At 42.5% G+C, this 19,181-nt stretch overlaps 1 protein-coding gene across 6 annotated transcripts in view; it reads right to left on the reverse strand.

Annotated features, from left to right (window-relative positions):
- Nucleotides 1-15,436, reverse strand: part of GTPBP1 (GTP-binding protein 1) — a 144,038-nt gene extending 128,602 nt beyond the window's left edge. For 5 of the 6 annotated variants that reach the window (XR_011392264.1, XM_070087239.1, XM_070087237.1 and 2 more), the window contains exon 1: nucleotides 15,081-15,436. The gene's annotated coding sequence lies outside the window, so the exon portion shown is untranslated. The remainder of the gene's footprint in view (nucleotides 1-15,080) is intronic. The other variant, XM_070087236.1, reaches the window with a different exon arrangement.
- Nucleotides 15,437-19,181: the final 3,745 nt, after the last annotated feature.

The following is a 19,181-nucleotide window of genomic DNA, read 5'->3' on the forward strand; positions in this document are numbered from 1 at the left end:
AATAATCGTTATGTGAATGAATTTTCCCCATAAGAAATAATGGAAATAAAATTAATCCGTGCAAGACACCCAAAAGTATGAAAAAAAAAATTTTACCACATGAAATATACATTTTCCCACACACAAAGAGAAGGATACATGCACAATAGTAGAGTAGTACATGCACAGTATATATTGTGCATGTACTAGTCTACTAAATGAAGAATAAATGACACTTACCTTTATTGAAGATGCAGCAATGACTGATGAGACACTGTGTCCTGGGAGTGCCTTTTCCTCCTGAGTACTGTAGGTCCTGTTTGGCATTTTCTTCCAGAACAGGCCTTATCACACTGTGTATGCCACTACGATTCTTAAATCTCTCAAACCAACCTTTGCTGGCTTTAAATTCACCAATATGAGCACTAGTTCCAGGCATTTTTCCCTGTTCACCTGGGTGTTAGTCGACTTGCGTGGGATGCATCCTGGGAGACAAGATTAAGGACCCCAATGGAAATAAGTTAGACAGTCTTCGATGACACTGACTTTTTTGGGTTATCCTGGGTGGCAAATCCTCTGGGGTTAATTGTTTCTTGGTATTCTCAATAAGCCACACCAACAACGGTGCTACAGCAGCAGCAGCAGCTGACAGTGCAGCAGCAGCAGCAACTGACAGTGCAGCAGCAGCAGCAGCTGACAGTGCAGCAGCAGCAGCAGCTGTACCACCAATAGTAGCGATGGTTGATTGGGGTTTATTATACAACCTGGCCAGCTCGGAGACATGCACTCCACTTTCATACTTATCAATGATCTTTTTCTTCATCTCTATTGTAATTCTCACCCTTATTGCTGTAGGGTTCGCACTAGAAGCTTTCTTGGGGCCCATGGTCACTTATTTTCCAGAAAAAGCACCGAAAACACTGTAATAATACGAAATATTCCGATTGTATGCTTGGATGTTACCGCGGAGGCTGGCTGGTAAACAATGCCACCGGCGGAACATGTGAGCGTGGCTCAGGCCGCACATTGGACGCGTCTCGGACGAAAATCGGTAAGCGGGTTTTTAAGCGGTATGTGAGGCAAAATTTTTGCAATTAAAGTAAGCGGTATGCGAAATAATCGCTATGTGATGCCATCGTTATGCGGGGGTCCACTGTATATATATATACATATATATATATATATATATATACATGTATATATATATATATATATATACAGTGGACCCCCGCATAACGATGGCATCACATAGCGATTTTTCCGCATAACGATTACTTTTATCGCAAAATTTTTGCCGCGCATACCGATTAAAAACCCGCTTACCGATTTTCGTCCGAGACGCGTCCAATGTGCGCCCTCAGCCAGCCTCACATGTGCCAGCCGTCCCATTGTTTACCAGCCAGCCTCCGCGGTAACATCCAAGCATACACTCGGAATATTTCGTATTATTACAGTATTTTCGGTGCTGTTTCTGGAAAATAAGTGACCATGGGCCCCAAGAAAGCTTCTAGTGCCAACCCTACACCTCAAAGGGTAAGAATTACTATAGAAATGAAGAAAGAGATAATTGATAAGTATGAAAGTGGAGTGCGTATAGCCGACCTAGTCAAGCTGTACAAGAAACCCCAATCAACCATCGCTACTATTGTGGGCACCAGAAAGACAATCAAGGAAGCTGTTCTTGCCAAAGGTTCAACTGTGTTTTCGAAACAAAGATCGCAAGTGATGGAAGATGTTGAGAGACTCTTATTGGTGTGGATAAATGAAAAACAGATAGCAGGAGATAGCGTCTCTCAAGCGATCATATGTGAAAAGGCTAAGAAGTTGCATGAGGATTTAATTAAAAAAATGCCTGCAACTAGTGATGATGTGAGTGAATTTAAGGCCAGCAAAGGTTGGTTTGAGAGATTTAAGAAGCGTAGTGGCATCCATAGTGTGATAAGGCATGGTGAGGCTGCCAGTTCGGACCACAAAGCGGCTGAAAAATATGTGCAGGAATTCAAGGAGTACATAGAAACTGAAGGACTGAAACCTGAACAAGTGTTTAATTGTGATGAAACAGGCCTGTTCTGGAAGAAAATGCCAAGCAGGACCTACATTACTCAGGAGGAAAAGGCACTCCCAGGACATAAGCCTATGAAAGACAGGCTTACTTTGTTGATGTGTGCCAATGCTAGTGGTGATTGCAAAGTGAAGCCTTTATTAGTGTATCACTCTGAAACTCCCAGAGCGTTCAGGCAAAAGAATGTCCTCAAGGATAATTTGTGTGTGCTGTGGAGGGCAAACAGTAAGGCATGGGTCACTAGGGAATTTTTCTATAACTGGTTACACCATGCATTTGCCCCCAATGTGAAAGATTACCTAACTGAAAAGAAATTAGAACTTAAGTGCCTCCTGGTGTTAGACAATGCCCCTGGTCATCCTACAGACGTGGCAGAGCGACTTTATGGGGACATGAGCTTCATTAAGGTGAAGTTTTTGCCTCCTAATACCACTCCTCTCCTGCAGCCCATGGACCAGCAGGTTATTTCCAACTTCAAGAAACTGTACACAAAAGCTCTGTTTGAAAGGTGCTTTGTAGTGACCTCAGAAACTCAACTGACTCTAAGAGAGTTTTGGAGAGATCACTTTAATATCCTCAATTGTGTAAACCTTATAGGTAAGGCTTGGGAGGAAGTGACTAAGAGGACCTTGAACTCTGCTTGGAAGAAACTGTGGCCAGAATGTGTAGACAAAAGGGATTTTGAAGGGTTTGAGGCTAACCCTGAGAATCCTGTGCCAGTTGAGGAATCCATTGTGGCATTGGGAAAGTCCTTGGGGTTGGAGGTTAGTGGGGAGGATGTGGAAGAGTTGGTGGAGGAGGACAATGAAGAACTAACCACTGATGAGCTGATAGATCAACTTCAAGAGCAAGAGGCCAGACCTGGGGAAACTGGTTCAGAGGAGGGGAGAGAGAAATTGAAGAAGTTGCCTACTACAAAGATAAAGGAAATCTGTGCTAAGTGGCTTGAAGTGCAAACCTTCATGGATGAAAATCACCCTCACACAGCTATTGCAAGCCGTGCTGGTGATTATTACACTGACAATGTTGTGAAACACTTTAGGCAAGTCATAAAGGAACGAGAGGTACAGGCCACTATGGACAGATATCTTGTGCGAAAGAAGTCCAGTGACTCTGAAGCTGGCCCTAGTGGCATTAAAAAAAGAAGGGAAGTAACCCCAGAAAAGGACTTACTACCTCAAGTCCTAATGGAAGGGGATTCCCCTTCTAAACAGTAAGAAGATAATGCTCTCCCCTCCTCCCATCCCATCAATCATCACCAGATCTTCAATAAAAGTAAGTGTCATTTAATTGTGCATGCCTTTTTCAGTTTGTGTGTATTAAAATTAACATTTCATGTGGTAAAAAAAAATTTTTTTCATACTTTTGGGCGTCTTGCACGGATTAATTTTATTTCCATTATTTCTTATGGGGAAAATTCATTCGCATAACGATTATTTCGCATAACGCTGAGCCCTCTTGCACGGATTAAAATCGTTAACCGGGGGTCCACTGTATATATATATATATATATATATATATATATATATAATGGGGTCCACCTCTGGTGTAAATTGTGGGACCCATAGCCTCGGAGAAGTGGATAAAAAGGCTTCAAGGAAGAATATTTGGATTTCTTCCTGAAGCCATTTGAATATTCCACTTCCCCTACCACCCCATCTTTTGAACTATTTTTTTTTTTTTTTTTACCAATAGGAATATTTTATTACATAATATGGCACAGAAGATTTAAGAGATACATTGTTGATATAAAGGTGGCATATACGGTACATGTTGTTACGTGTGTATCACCGATTATAAGGCGAAAATCTCATCCAGCTCCTCAGAGCTGGGGCGTGTGCCCAAAATGCAGCATGCATTACCCCTTTGAACAGCCGCACTGAGCCGCTGGAACAGAAAACTAGCTGCCCTGGGATCCCTAGTTACCCTGATGAGTCTTTTTCCCAACTCCTTAAGGAAATTAGATGCACTCTTTCCCCATGAGCCAAGGGTCTCTGAGCCTATGGGAACAAACATATAATGATGGGCAAGTTCTCCATATTTTCTAGACTTTTGGGACTCCCTAAAGCTGGCAGCTGCCCCTCCTTCCTCCCTGGTGTATTGGAGATAGGTATCAGCCAAGGTAGATGCACATGTATAGTCCCACACCACCTGCTTCCCATCTGTCCAGGCTTGAAGGGTGATACCATCTGGACGCTTCTGGCTGCCATCAGATCTGCATAGTTGGGGTGGCTCCCTTACTGCTGGGCATCCAGCTGTTGTGAGGCTCCTCTTGATAATGTTATTAACCTCCTCATGTCTTGCAATCTTTCCCTCGGATTTACGGCACACAAGACCATGGTACCCGAATCGGTCTGCTGCTTCACTGCCACAAATACACCTGTGTTCGGCGAGAATAGGGGCGGCAAGTCGAAGGGCAACACCGATGCGGATGGTCTGTGGGTCGAGGCGTGTGCCAAGGCTGGAGTTGGGAACAGCCAACAGAAAGTCCCCAGCATGAGGGGCTCTCACTGCCAGGAGGCGGGCTCTATCCTTCCCTGACACACTCTGAAGCATCGTTGAGGCTATATTTTCCACTATTGGACCATCCCAGTGCGATTGTTTGTAGTTGTTGGGGGGAGCAGGTCTGGTTTCTGAGCCCGTTAGATTATCCCAGATCATTGCTCCGTCAATGAATTTTTGGTCCTGGGCTCCAATCTTGTCCCTAAGATGTTCAGGGAGAATCGCTGCTACAAGCTCTCTGGATGCAATACACGAGGACAGAAAAGCAGGTAACGCAATCTGTGATGACTTGCGGACACCAATGCCTCCTAGTCTGACTGGAAGTGTAGCTTGGTTCCACTGCCCGTCTTCTAGAGTAAGGTTAAGTACTTTCGTAAAAATCTGCCTCAGAATACTGTCATATTCGTGCAGTATAGGGTTATCATATGAAGGTGCACATCTTAGGAAATATGTCAACCTGGGCAGACTCAAGCACTTTGTGAGAAGGTACAAGGCATCGTGGGTGTCCAGATTGCCTATTCGTTGTTCCATTCTCCTTAACTCTTCCAATTTCTTCCTGAGAATTGTGTCAATGGCATTGCTTCCCAGAGGTGCTCCTAGCAAGACACTATTTGTGGGGGCAATGACTGCTGCTCCTGGTAGTTTTGATCTCACTGCATTTATCACTTGTTGACTGACTGAGATGATTTCACATTTGGATGGATTCAGGATGAGACCCATTTCCTGTCCCCGTGTCATTACCTGTGTAAGGTCATGTAGGAGGGACTCCTTTGTACCTGCTAGTGTGCCATCATCTAGGAACCAGATGTTTAGCTCGCTGGTCAGTCTGACTGTGATTTCCCTAACTGCAATACAGAAGAGAAATGGTGCAAGAGGATCTCCTTGTTGGACACCCTCCGATGATGTGATTTCATGCTCTCCAAAGAGAAGCATTGATTCCTTGCTATACCCAGCTGAAACAAAAGGGAAGAGACCAGGGAAATGTTCTTGTACTGCTGCTAATACCACGTCTCTTTTCAGGAGATTGAACGCATTCTTGAAATCTAATTTTACCACTGCATTGTCCTCAGGCAGGTTGTTGATATATGCCCTTGTTGCATGAACCGCTGCTTCACTTCCTTGAGAGACCCCAAAGCCAAGCTGGTTTGGTTGAAGCATCAAGGCTGCCTGTGCACGAATACTTCGGACAGCAGCTTTGGATACGAGGCGGCGTAACGTGTTGCCTACTGCAATTGGCCGAATTCCTCCATCCTTCTTTTTAAGTGCACAAAGTGTTGCACCAAAAAAGAAAGGTCTAATTTCATCAGGAATCAGACCAGCCAAGGAATTGTTGACGAACCTTGTGATCTCTGAAAGCAGTGTCTCTGCAATTTCCCCAATAACTGGATTAACCATTTCCTTTAAATGCTGTGGCCTTATTCCAGTGTAACCCCCAGCAGAGCCAGATGGGAACGACATTATTGCTTTGTAAATGTCTGAGTCTTCCACAATCAATGGTTCCATAGTGGGGACAGAGGTGTTGGAACTGTTGGTGCCACTGGTTTCCCTGGCAGGGTGCTTTCCTCTAAGTGCTTCAGCCGTGTCAGCATCCCTGGGAGCAACTGTATCTTCACTGGTAATAATTCTGATTGCCCCCACTGTGTTGCCCTCTTCAATTTTCTTGCTCACCTGGACTCTGACTTTTTCACTGTCAGTAGAGTGAGTGGGGGTTCTGCCTCTCCCTTTTTTGTGTTGACGGGGAAGGTGAATGAGGTTATCAACTCTAGGAAAATCTCTTAAGGATTTAATTATCATTGAGGCTAGCCTCTTTCCCCTTCTTTCCGGCACAGCTAAGCAGACATTGCCAAAAAGTAGCAGGTTGTGCCATGCCTTGATGGTTGGTGGAGCATTTAAGATAGTGGAACCATCGTTTACTTTTTTCAGGAGGTCTGTAAGTTTCCCAGCTGCGTGTGGACGGGCTGCTTTGGGAATATGTGTGAGTGTCCTCGTACCTGTTGCTTTGATTGCTTCCAAGAGATTGTCTGATGAGATAAAATCTGTTGGAGTGGGTTCAGGTGCCTGAGGTGGCTCTGGATCATCACTTTCCACAGGAGGACATCCTGAACCAGGGCAACTACCGTGTTTGCGGAGGAAACCATTAGAGTTGAGACAACGAAGCTGTAAGCATGACCGACACTTGCCTCTCCTAGTATTGCCAGCCGTGCCATTTCCCTGGCTGCTTGCTTCCTCCTGGTTGGCATCCATCTGCTAGACTAGACAATAGGAGTGGAATATGACATGCTGGGTGGGTATGGTGCGTGGGAGGTAGTGAACTTGACCGTGGTGGCCTGGTGGAGTTTGAGGGGCCGGGAGGGGAAGGGGAAAACTTCCCTTGGGAATTAGGTGGGGGAGGCGCAGGTTGAGTGGGGTTATCCCGGGGAGTACAATACACATGGACTTGCACACTATATATTGTTCACACTGTCTTACACTACACATAACTTTATTTGTTTCCCATGTACACTATGAACAATGTGGGTATGGGCCCTGCTGAACCAATGTGTTCACTCACCATCTAGTTACACATCCCACCTCTTCCACCCACCCCCGTGACGTGGGGGTGGATGCACTGACTGGTCACTCCCTCGTTAACATTAATTTCACATTGTTTTTCCATAACATAAGCCTTTAAAAAGTCCATGCATCGACACAAACATTTCCACGTTAACTAGAAGCATGGTGCTGGATATACATGTTTTTATAAGAGCTTTTCGAGGTTTGTATGTACGATAATCTTGGCCGGTACTCATAAACAGTGTAGGCCTTGTACTCCCCCACACCTCCACTGGCCGTCTTCCTCACTACCACCACCACTCGCCAACATTCACAAACTGCACAGCATTTCCACAATTTACCTTGAAACGGTGCTTTGAAATGTCTTCTCGCTTCACTGGAATCTTCCCAGAGTATTCACAATAAGTCCTGTTGAGTCTTAACCTGGTCAGCCTCGTTGATCCGGACTTATAATTGAAAATCCCGCAGCTAGCCCGCCACACGTCTTGCCAGCGCCAGCGCATATATATATATATATATATATATATATATATATATATATATATATATATATATATATATATATATATATATATATATATATATACACACACACAGTGGTCCCTTGTTTTTCGTAATTAATCCGTTCCTGGAGCCGTTACTATAAACAAAATTTACAATTTACGAATCAATTTTCCTCATAAGAAATAATGTAAATACAATTAATCTGTTCCTGACACCCAGAAGCATTAAAACAAAATAATTTTTTACCTGAAATATACATGTACAGTAGTACATAAACAATACAATGGGAAATGATGAATGAAGCATTAACAGCATAACACTTACCTTTATTGGAGATTCTTCTTAGTGTATGGAAGACTGGAGGAAGAGAGAGAGTGGATTGTTTATAGTTTGGAAGGGGAATCCCCTTCCATCAACACCTCAGGTACCAATTGCTTTTCTGGGGTTGCTTGTCTTCTCTGTTTCTTAATGCCACTAGGACCACCTTGAGAGTCAATGGAGTCCTGTCTCGCAAAATAACTGTGGAGAGAGCTCTGTTTCTGGCGTCTCTTTAACACTTCCCTAAAATGGCCCAAGACTTTGTCACTGTACATGTTGCCAATATGGCTTGCAACAACCTTGTTAGGGTGATGTTTCTCCATAAAGCTTTCCATCTTACCCCACATAGTAAAAACCTCTTTAATTTCTGAAGAAGGCACCTTCTTCCATCTGTCTTCCTCCTCCTCTGCAGCAAGATTCTGAGCTGTGATGTGTTGCTCTTCCTGCTGAAGCTCTTGCAGCTCCTCAGTGGTGAGCTCTTCATTGTGGTCTTCCACCAATTCTTCCACATCCTCCAAACTCACATCCAACGCCATGGAACTCCCCAGTGCCACAATTGATTTTACAACAGACATAGGCTCACCAGGGTCAGTCCCAAACCCTTCAAAATCCCTCTTGTCGACACAATCTGGCCACAATTTTCTCCAGGCAGAGTTCGAAGTCCTGGTAGTCACTCACTCCCAAGCCATACCTATAAGGGCTATGCAATGGAGGATGCTGAAGTGTTCTCTCCAAAATTCCCTTAGGGTCAAGTGAGTGTCTGTGGTCACAGTTAAGCACCTGTGAAACATTGCTTTTGTGTAGAGTTTTTTAAAGTTTGCAATGACCTGCTGGTCCATGGGCTGGAGGAGAGGAGTGGTATTCGGGGGCAAGAACTTTACTGTGATGAACCCAAACTCCTCAAAGATTAGGTCATCCAAGTTTGGAGGATGAGCAGGTGCATTGTCCATTACTAGCAGGCACTTGAGATCCAATTTCTTTTCCAGGAGATACTCCTTCACACTAGGGCCAAACACTTCATTGAACCACTCGACGAAAATTTCCCTCGTGACCCATGCCTTACTATTAGATTTCCAAAACACACAATTTACTCTTCATAACATTGTTTTTCCTGAACACTCTGGGATTTTCTGAATGGTACACTAGTAATGGCTTCACTTTGAAATCCCCACTAGCATTAGCACAGAACATTAGCGTCAGCCTGTCTTTCATAGGCTTGTGTCCTGGCATTGCCTTTTCCTCTTGTGTAATGAAGGTCCTCTTTGGCATTTTCTTCCAAAAGAGGCCTGTTTCATCACAACTGAACACTTGTTCAGGTTTCAGTCCTTCAGCCTCTATGTACTCCTGGAATTCATGCACATATTTTTCAGCCGCCTTGTGGTCCGAACTGGCACCCTCACCATGCCTTACCACACTGTGTATGCCAGTACGGTTCTTAAATCTCTCAAACCAGCCTTTGCTGGCCTTAAATTCACTCACATCACCACTATTTGCAGGCAATTTCTTTACCAAATCTTCATGCAACTGCCTAGCCTTTTCACAAATAATCGAAGTCATAAGAGTATCTCCTGCTAATTGTTTCTCATTTATCCACAACAATAATAACTTCTCAACCTCTTCCAGTACTGGTGATCTCATTTTTGTCAGCATAGTTACTCCCTTTGCAACAACAGCATCCTTGATTTCATTTTTCTTGGCCACTATGGAACATAAGGTTGTGTAGGGTTTCTTATACATCCTGGACAGGTCGGCCACACTTGTACCACTTTCATATTGTTCAATGATGGTTTTCTTAAATTCAATCGTATTTCTCACTTTCTTTACCACAGGCTTGGCACTAGGAGCTTCCTTTGGAGCCATGGTAGCTTATTTAGTACTTGCAAGCACTAAAATAAATGGAATATTATGAAATATTTCGCTGGAGCACGTGAGGGGGCCTTCGCTCACTGGTAAACAATGCCAGACTGGCTGCCGCCATGGCTCACGACGTGGGTACGCGTCCCGGACGAACTACGACTCGCAAGTCAACCTATGAAAAGCGAGTCCATGTTTATACGAAAAAAACCCTATGATTGGTGAAATTTACGATTGCCGAGAACTACGAAAAGCGAGGGACCACTGCATATTATAACATATATACAATGGAACCTCTACTTGCAAGTTTAATCCATCCCATGACCTTGCTCGCAACTGGATTTGCTCGTTCGCAAAGTCAATTTTCCTCATTTAAATTAATTGAAATGCAATTTAATCCGTTCCAGTGGAATTCGGTACTTCAATAATTTCGCTAATATAAACCATACCACGGGCGGGATTTGAACCCGCGGTCAGAGTCTCAAAACTCCAGACTGTCGCATTAGCCACTGGACCAGCTAGCCACAATAAGAGTCGTGCAACTAGGTATATTTCTACACCATAGGAAGGTTAGCATAGGCACCACTGCGACCACAAATGCAAGTTTTTACAGACGAATCTCCAGCTAGCGTGGCCATGACGAACTCTAGCTCAAGTCCCCTCACTGCCGTCAACATGACTCACGAAATCGTAATGATACGATTGCAAACAAACCATACCACGGGCGGGATTTGAACCCGCGGTCAGAGAGTCTCAAAACTCCAGACTGTCGCGTTAGCCACTGGACCAGCTAGCAACGGTCTGGAGTTTTGAGACTCTCTGACCGCGGGTTCAAATCCCGCCCGTGGTATGGTTTGTTTGCAATCGTGTCATTACGATTTAGTGAGTCATGTTCGCTAATATCAACTCTACGGCTTATTTATCTATCTCACTTCATCTAACATGACATAATAAACAATATAAATAACATAGAAACCTGATATCTACTCTAAAATTAATAAAATATGTAATTCATGTAGTGGTATGGGCGGTGTCGGCAGTGGACAAGAGTTTGTCTGGAGACCGGACAAAATACTTCTTGAATAATTTCGCTAATATCATCTATACGGCTTATCTATCACAGTTCATCTAATATGACAAAATAAACAATATAAATAACATAGAAACCTGATATATACTCTAGAATGAATAAAATGTCATTATATATGTGGCAGCGGTGGTGGCCGACGAGAGTCTGTCTGGAGACAGGACAAAATACTCCTTGAATATTTCGCTATCATCAACTCTACAGCTTATTTATCTATCACATGTCATCAAATATGAAATAATAAACAACACAAATGACATAAAAACCTGATATATATACTCTAGAATGGATAAAATATGTCATTATGTAACAGGTGGAGGTGGCCACAACTGCTCCCTCTTTGTTGTGGTAAACAATGCCATCTAGTGCTATGGGTTCAAATCCTTGGCTAGCGCAGTGTTGTTATTGATCAATACCACTCATTCGTGGTTACAATAATATATAAATGCTGCTCGCGAGGCTAGTACACCAAACAGGGATGAGAATGAAATTAGCTTAGAAACTCCCACACCTCCGTATGCCCTCGGATGGCGGCCCAACAGCTAGCACTGCTGGCTGCGCCATTCTTGTAGGGTTGGGTGGTCCTGTGGTTTAAAGCATTGTGTGGTTCTTGCTTACCATGAGGCAGGCCAGTACAACATGGGTTCGAGTCCTTGGCTAGAGCAGTGTTGTTATTGTTGTTATTGGTGGCCCGGTGGCCTGGTGGCTAAAGCTCCCGCTTCACACACGGAAGGCCCGGGTTCGATTCCCGGCGGGTGGAAACATTTCGACACGTTTCCTTACACCTGTTGTCCTGTTCACCTAGCAGCAAATAGGTACCTGGGTATTAGTCGACTGGTGTGGGTCGCATCCTGGGGGACAAGATTAAGGACCCCAATGGAAATAAGTTAGACAGTCCTCGATGACGCACTGACTTTCTTGGGTTATCCTGGGTGGCTAACCCTCCGGGGTTAAAAATCCGAACGAAATCTTATCTTATCTTATCAATACCACTCGTCCTCAGTTACAATAATACTGTACACATATACAGTATAAATAAATAAATTTCCTTTGAGTCTGCCAAAAATTTAAAAAAAGCAGTCCTGATCTGCTTCTTAGATTTTGTCATGTTCTTCCAATCAATTTGGCTAGAACTGAAAAAGGCTAATTTCCAGATTCGATTCTTATGAGAAACTCGCTTTTTTTTTTAAATACAATCAAGAAACATAAGATATATATATCATTTCATATGCAACTGTTATTTTGGGAGATAGTGTATTAGCAAAATTATTATATTTTGTCTTGAATGCAGTGTTAAGGTAACTCAACAGTTAATATCAAGTCAGTCAACATTCCTAAGCCAATCATAGTAAATGTAAACAAGACATACCAGTTCATTATTTACCAATGGCAGAGTAGGTTAGGTTATGTTAGGTATTTTAGGTTCGGTTATTTTAGGTTTCGTTAAGTAACTTTATATTTTTACCATTTGCACAAAATGTGCGCCTAGCAAAACTCAATAAACACTGGACATTTTTTTGGAATGAATTAGGCTTAAATCACATGAAATGATTTGGATATTTTGCTTGAAATCTCCCCTTAAAATACATTTTGAAAGACAAAGACAAGACAAAGATTTATCTCTTTCCAAATGTTACAATGTATTATTACATTTTTTATTTGTTAGATACAAAGAAAGCCACTATCATGGTGGGGCATTTCGGGCAGACTAATCCTAACACTTAAAGACTATTAAAGTGTAGACAGGTTATCAAATCAAATCAAATCAAATCAAATCATTATTTTATCTTATTACTAATGTGGGATAATACAATGTTAAAGGTTTATAATATTAATAATCTCGATGTTACAAATAACAATGTTACAAGCACAGGTTCACGTCCCTTCATTCGAAATTCTGAAATTCGAAAAGTTCTGAAAACTTAAGTTTTTTCGTGGAGTGTGGAGCGTCAGTAATTTCTGTGGTGGGTCACGCCACCATGTGGCAGCATTGAGAATAATAATAATAATAATAATAATAATAATAATAATAATAATAATAATAATAATAATAATAATAATAATAATAATAGTTTATTAAGACATGATACATAGTTGTACAAGGAATTATAGTAGTTGGGTGTATATGCCAAAAGCCCTTTGTATGCAGAGCATTATGGGCAGGCTTAAAGTTGGCTTAAGATTAACTAAGCTATAACACAGTAAACAATTTACAGTATGAAGTACAACTGAGTATTTTAAACAATGAAATTTGAACATTTCAATTTTGAAGCATTATTATTATTATTATTATCACACTGGCCGATTCCCACCAAGGCAGGGTGGCCCGAAAAAGAAAAACTTTCACCATCATTCACTCCATCACTGTCTTGCCAGAAGGGTGCTTTACACTACAGTTTTTAAACTGCAACATTAACACCCCTCCTTCAGAGTGCAGGCACTGTACTTCCCATCTCCAGGACTCAGTCCGGCCTGCCGGTTTCCCTGAACCCCTTCATAAATGTTACTTTGCTCACACTCCAACAGCACATCAAGTATTAAAAACCATTTGTCTCCATTCACTCCTATCAAACACGCTCACGCATGCCTGCTGGAAGTCCAAGCCCCTCGCACACAAAACCTCCTTTACCCCCTCCCTCCAACCTTTCCTAGGCCGACCCCTACCCCGCCTTCCTTCCACTACAGACTGATACACTCTTGAAGTTATTCTGTTTCGCTCCATTCTCTCCACATGTCCAAACCACCTCAACAACCCTTCCTCAGCCCTCTGGACAACAGTTTTGGTAATCCCGCACCTCCTCCTAACTTCCAAACTACGAATTCTCTGCATTATATTCACACCACACATTGCTCTCAGACATGACATTTCCACTGCCTCCAGCCTTCTCCTCGCTGCAACATTCATCACCCATGCTTCACACCCATATAAAAGCGTTGGTAAAACTATACTCTCATACATTCCCCTCTTTGCCTCCAAGGACAAAGTTCTTTGTCTCCACAGACTCCTAAGTGCAGGCAGGGGATCTTTTGCTAGTTTGGGTAATGAATTCCAGATCTTCTGGCTCTTTATGTGCATTACATTTTTGCAGTGTGAGATACACATGAAGGATGTCAAAGAGTGCTTTGTGCCTTGTGCTGTGACTGCTTTCTGTTGTAGCTATCAAGGAAGAGTTTGAGCAGAAGGTTTATACTGGAGTTTAATGTTCTGTATATATAGTAACACAATAATATCCCATCTAGATACTTTAACAATTTCCTCCTACAAAAGTTTACTGAAATTTACTGTTGCCATTATCTAGATTTGGGGGTATGTACTGTAGATCACACCTAAGTTGAACTTTTCATGCCCTTTAAGCAATTGTACCAAACAACTGAAATGTCAATCCCTTCTGCTTTTATATCTTTTCTGGTACAACAGTTTACATTTAACCTAACATACATACATAACTCTTCCCCCAAATTCAATATGAAACGGTTATAATTATAACTTTAGCCACCAGGCCCAGTGGCCTGGCGGCTAAAGCTCCCGCTTCACACACGGAGGGCCCGGGTTCGATTCCCGGCTGGTGGAAACATTTCGACACGTTTCCTTACACCTGTTGTCCTGTTCACCTAGCAGCAAATAGGTACCTGGGTGTTAGTCGACTGGTGTGGGTCGCATCCTGGGGGACAAGATTAAGGACCCCAATGGAAATAAGTTAGACAGTCCTCGATGACGCATTGACTTTCTTGGGTTATCCTGGGTGGCTAACTCTCCGGGGTTAAAAAATCCGAACGAAATCTTATCTTATCTTATCTTGAAGGGGTGGACCGGTAAGCCAGCGGAAGGCCTCAGTCAGATAACCAAAAGCTCCAGCTTTGAGCCATCATATGACTAAGACCCACATCAGAAAACACTTGTGTTTCCTGACAAACCTCACCTAAACTAACATCCCCCCACACACACCCTCCCTCCCTTGTTGACTCTTAACAGTGTGGAGTAATTCACACTCTTGTTAATTATTATTATTATTATAATCAAGGGGAAGCGCTAAGCCCGTAGGATTACACAGCGCCTGGGGGGGGATGTGGAAGGTATTCAGGCTTAATTCGGGAAACTGGTGCACAGATCCAATTTCCTAAATCAAGAGCCCCTCACCAACATCAAGGAACCTTCCCTGAGGGGCACTCTTGTTAAGTGATGAACATTTGTACACGAGAGTCAAGACAGCTTGTACTGACCTTTCAGCAAGATCCAAGATATGCATCACACTCTCTTCTTGGCGTTTGTTTGCCCAAGTAAACTTGGTGTTAGTCGAGGTTGTGCAACACCTGAACACTTCTGCAGATGCTGGAGCCTTCTCTCTCTCTCTCACTTTCCCTCTCCTCACCAGTCTTGTCTATACTACTGCTTACTGACTGCTCGTAATTGATCAATATTCCCACACAGGAGTGGCACTCCGTCGTATCTTGCACCACCGCAGGGAAATACTCGCTCAAAGATGATCAGGAAAACGCAATTTGTGTGAAATATGTCATCAGTCAGTGCCTGGCAGGAGCCACTAGTGTTGTTATACTGCACAACATCAACACTCACAGCGCAACACCTAACTCACAATTTGAAAACAATAAATTTGCCTTTGTTCGGGTTTAATATACATTTTCTTACAGATTCTTGTTTTAAATTTCTATAGAGCTTTCAACACAATATTATTATTATTAAGAATATCTTAGCGGCAAAAATAAAAATTAAGATTTAGCCTAGTTTATCCTCATCACTGCTAAATTTTCTTTATACCTATTCAAATACCTGTATTGTATTAGCTTGGGATATTTATGCAGTTTTCTTGGCGTTAAATTTCTGATTACCAGAAATCCTGAATCCTTTCCCCATTCAGTCTGACTAAGATCCATATTATTTAGCTGATAAGTTACTTTCTTTGTCTAATTCAAATTCAAATTTTTTATTTGTTTCCATGTGGTACACAGATAATGTAGCTTACATGTAATAAAACACTGTTAGGAACATATAAAAAAAACACTAGCATGCAATGTATTTCAAATTGAATGCAATGCAGTTCTCCAAGATTTAATAATAATAATAATAATAATAATAATAATAATAATAATAATAATAATAATAATTTATTTTGACATGATACATGGTTATACAAAGGAATATAACAGTTGGATGTACGTGCCAAAAAAGCCCCTTTATATGCAGAGTTTTTCGGACAAACTTAAAATTAACTTTAGATTAATAATGCAATAAACAGTACATAAGGGAAATTACATAAGGGAAATTACCACTGGACGGGCACCTGAAGTCAGTACCTGACCAGCCGGGCTGTGGTTCGTATGTCGGGATGCGTGCGGCCAGCAGTAACAGCCTGGTTGATCAAGCCCTGGTCACAGGTCTCATGGAGGAGGATTTGACCCCCGAAATCCTCTCCAGGTATACATATGGTCATTAGATGAGTTACAATGAATACAAGAGAATAGAATACTCAATTGTCTTGTATTCATTGTAACTCATCTAATGACCATTTTTTTATTATCACACTGGCCGATTCCCACCAAGGCAGGGTGGCCCGAAAAAGAAAAACTTTCACCATCATTCACTCCATCACTGTCTTGCCAGAAGGGTGCTTTACACTACAGTTTTTAAACTGCAACATTAACACCCCTCCTTCAGAGTGCAGGCACTGTACTTCCCATCTCCAGGACTCAAGTCCGGCCTGCCGGTTTCCCTGAACCCCTTCATAAATGTTACTTTGCTCACACTCCAACAGCACGTCAAGTATTAAAAACCATTTGTCTCCATTCACTCCTATCAAACACGCTCACACATGCCTGCTGGAAGTCCAAGCCCCTCGCACACAAAACCTCCTTTACCCCCTCCCTCCAATCTTTCCTAGGCCGACCCCTACCCCGCCATCCTTCCACTACAGACTGATACACTCTTGAAGTCACTCTGTTTCGCTCCATTCTCTCTACATGTCCGAACCACCTCAACAACCCTTCCTCAGCCCTCTGGACAACAGTTTTGGTAATCCCGCACCTCCTCCTAACTTCCAAACTACGAATTCTCTGCATTATATTCACACCACACATTGCCCTCAGACATGACATCTCCACTGCCTCCAGCCTTCCCCTCGCTGCAACATTCATCACCCATGCTTCACACCCATATAAGAGCGTTGGTAAAACTATACTCTCATACATTCCCCTCTTTGCCTCAAAGGACAAAGTTCTTTGTCTCCACAGACTCCTAAGTGCACCACTCACCCTTTTCCCCTCATCAATTCTATGATTCACCTCATCTTTCATAGACCCATCCGCCGACACGTCCACTCCCAAATATCTGAATACATTCACCTCCTCCATACTCTCTCCCTCCAATCTGATATCCAATCTTTCATCACCTAATCTTTTTGTTATCCTCATAACCTTACTCTTTCCTGTATTCACTTTTAATTTTCTTCTTTTGCACACCCTACCAAATTCATCCACCAATCTCTGCAACTTCTCTTCAGAATCTCCCAAGACCACAGTGTCATCAGCAAAGAGCAACTGTGACAACTCCCACTTTATGTGTGATTCTTTATCTTTTAACTCCACGCCTCTTGCCAAGACCCTCGCATTTACTTCTCTTACAACCCCATCTATAAATATATTAAACAACCACGGTGACATCACACATCCTTGTCTAAGGCCTACTTTTACTGGCAAATAATTTCCCTCTTTCCTACATTAACTTGAGCCTCACTATCCTCGTAAAAACTCTTCACTGCTTTCAGTAACCCACCTCCTACACCATACACCTGCAACATCTGCCACATTGTCCCCCTATCCACCCTGTCATACGCCTTTTCCAAATCCATAAATGCCACAAAGACCTCTTTAGCCTTATCTAAATACTGTTTACTTATATGTTTCACTGTAAACACCTGGTCCACACACCCCCTACCTTTCCTAAAGCCTCCTTGTTCATCTGCTATCCTATTCTCCGTCTTACTCTTAATTCTTTCAATAATAACTCTACCATACACTTTACCAGGTATACTCAACAGACTTATCCCCCTATAATTTTTGCACTCTCTTTTGTCCCCTTTGCCTTTATACAAAGGAACTATGCATGCTCTCTGCCAATCCCTAGGTACCTTACCCTCTTCCATACATTTATTAAATAATTGCACCAATCACTCCAAAACTATATCCCCACCTGCATTTAACATTTCTATCTTTATCCCATCAATCCCGGCTGCCTTACCCCTTTCATTTTGCCTACTGCCTCACGAACTTTCCCCACACTCACAACTGGCTCTTCCTCACTCCTACAAGATGTTATTCCTCCTTGCCCTATACACGAAATCACAGCTTCCCTATCTTCATCAACATTTAACAATTCCTCAAAATATTCCCTCCATCTTCCCAATACCTGGAGTTTACCTGGAGAGAGTTCCGGGGGTCAACGCCCCCGCGGCCCGGTCTGTGACCAGGCCTCCTGGTGGATCAGAGCCTGATCAACCAGGCTGTTGCTGCTGGCTGCACGCAAACCAACGTACGAGCCACAGCCCGGCTATTTTTAACTGACAAATCCATTTGTTCTCTAGGCTTCCTTAACTTGTTAATCTCACTCCAAAACTTTTTCTTATTTTCAACAAAATTTGTTGATAACATCTCACCCACTCTCTCATTTGCTCTCTTTTTACATTGCTTCACCACTCTCTTAACCTCTCTCTTTTTCTCCATATACTCTTCCCTCCTTTCATCACTTCTACTTTGTAAAAAGTTCTCATATGCTAACTTTTTCTCCCTTACTACTCTCTTTACATCATCATTCCACCAATCGCTCCTCTTCCCTCCCGCACCCACTTTCCTGTAACAACAAACTTCTGCTGAACACTCTAACACTACATTTTTAAACCTACCCCACACCTCTTCGACCCCATTGCCTATGCTCTCATTAGCCCATCTATCCTCCAATAGCTGTTTATATCTTACCCTAACTGCCTCCTCTTTTAGTTTATAAACCTTCACCTCTCTCTTCCCTGATGCTTCTATTCTCCTTGTATCCCGTCTACCTTTTACTCTCAGTGTAGCTACAACTAGAAAGTGATCTGATATATCTGTGGCCCCTCTATAAACATGTACATCCTGAAGTCTACTCAACAGTCTTTTATCTACCAATACATAATCCAACAAACTACTGTCATTTCGCCCTACATCATATCTTGTATACTTATTTATCCTCTTTTTCTTAAAATATGTATTACCTATAACTAAACCCCTTTCTATACAAAGTTCAATCAAAGGGCTCCCATTATCATTTACACCTGG

This window comes from Cherax quadricarinatus, chromosome 21, assembly GCF_038502225.1.
Source record: "Cherax quadricarinatus isolate ZL_2023a chromosome 21, ASM3850222v1, whole genome shotgun sequence".
Classification (NCBI taxonomy): domain Eukaryota; kingdom Metazoa; phylum Arthropoda; class Malacostraca; order Decapoda; family Parastacidae; genus Cherax; species Cherax quadricarinatus.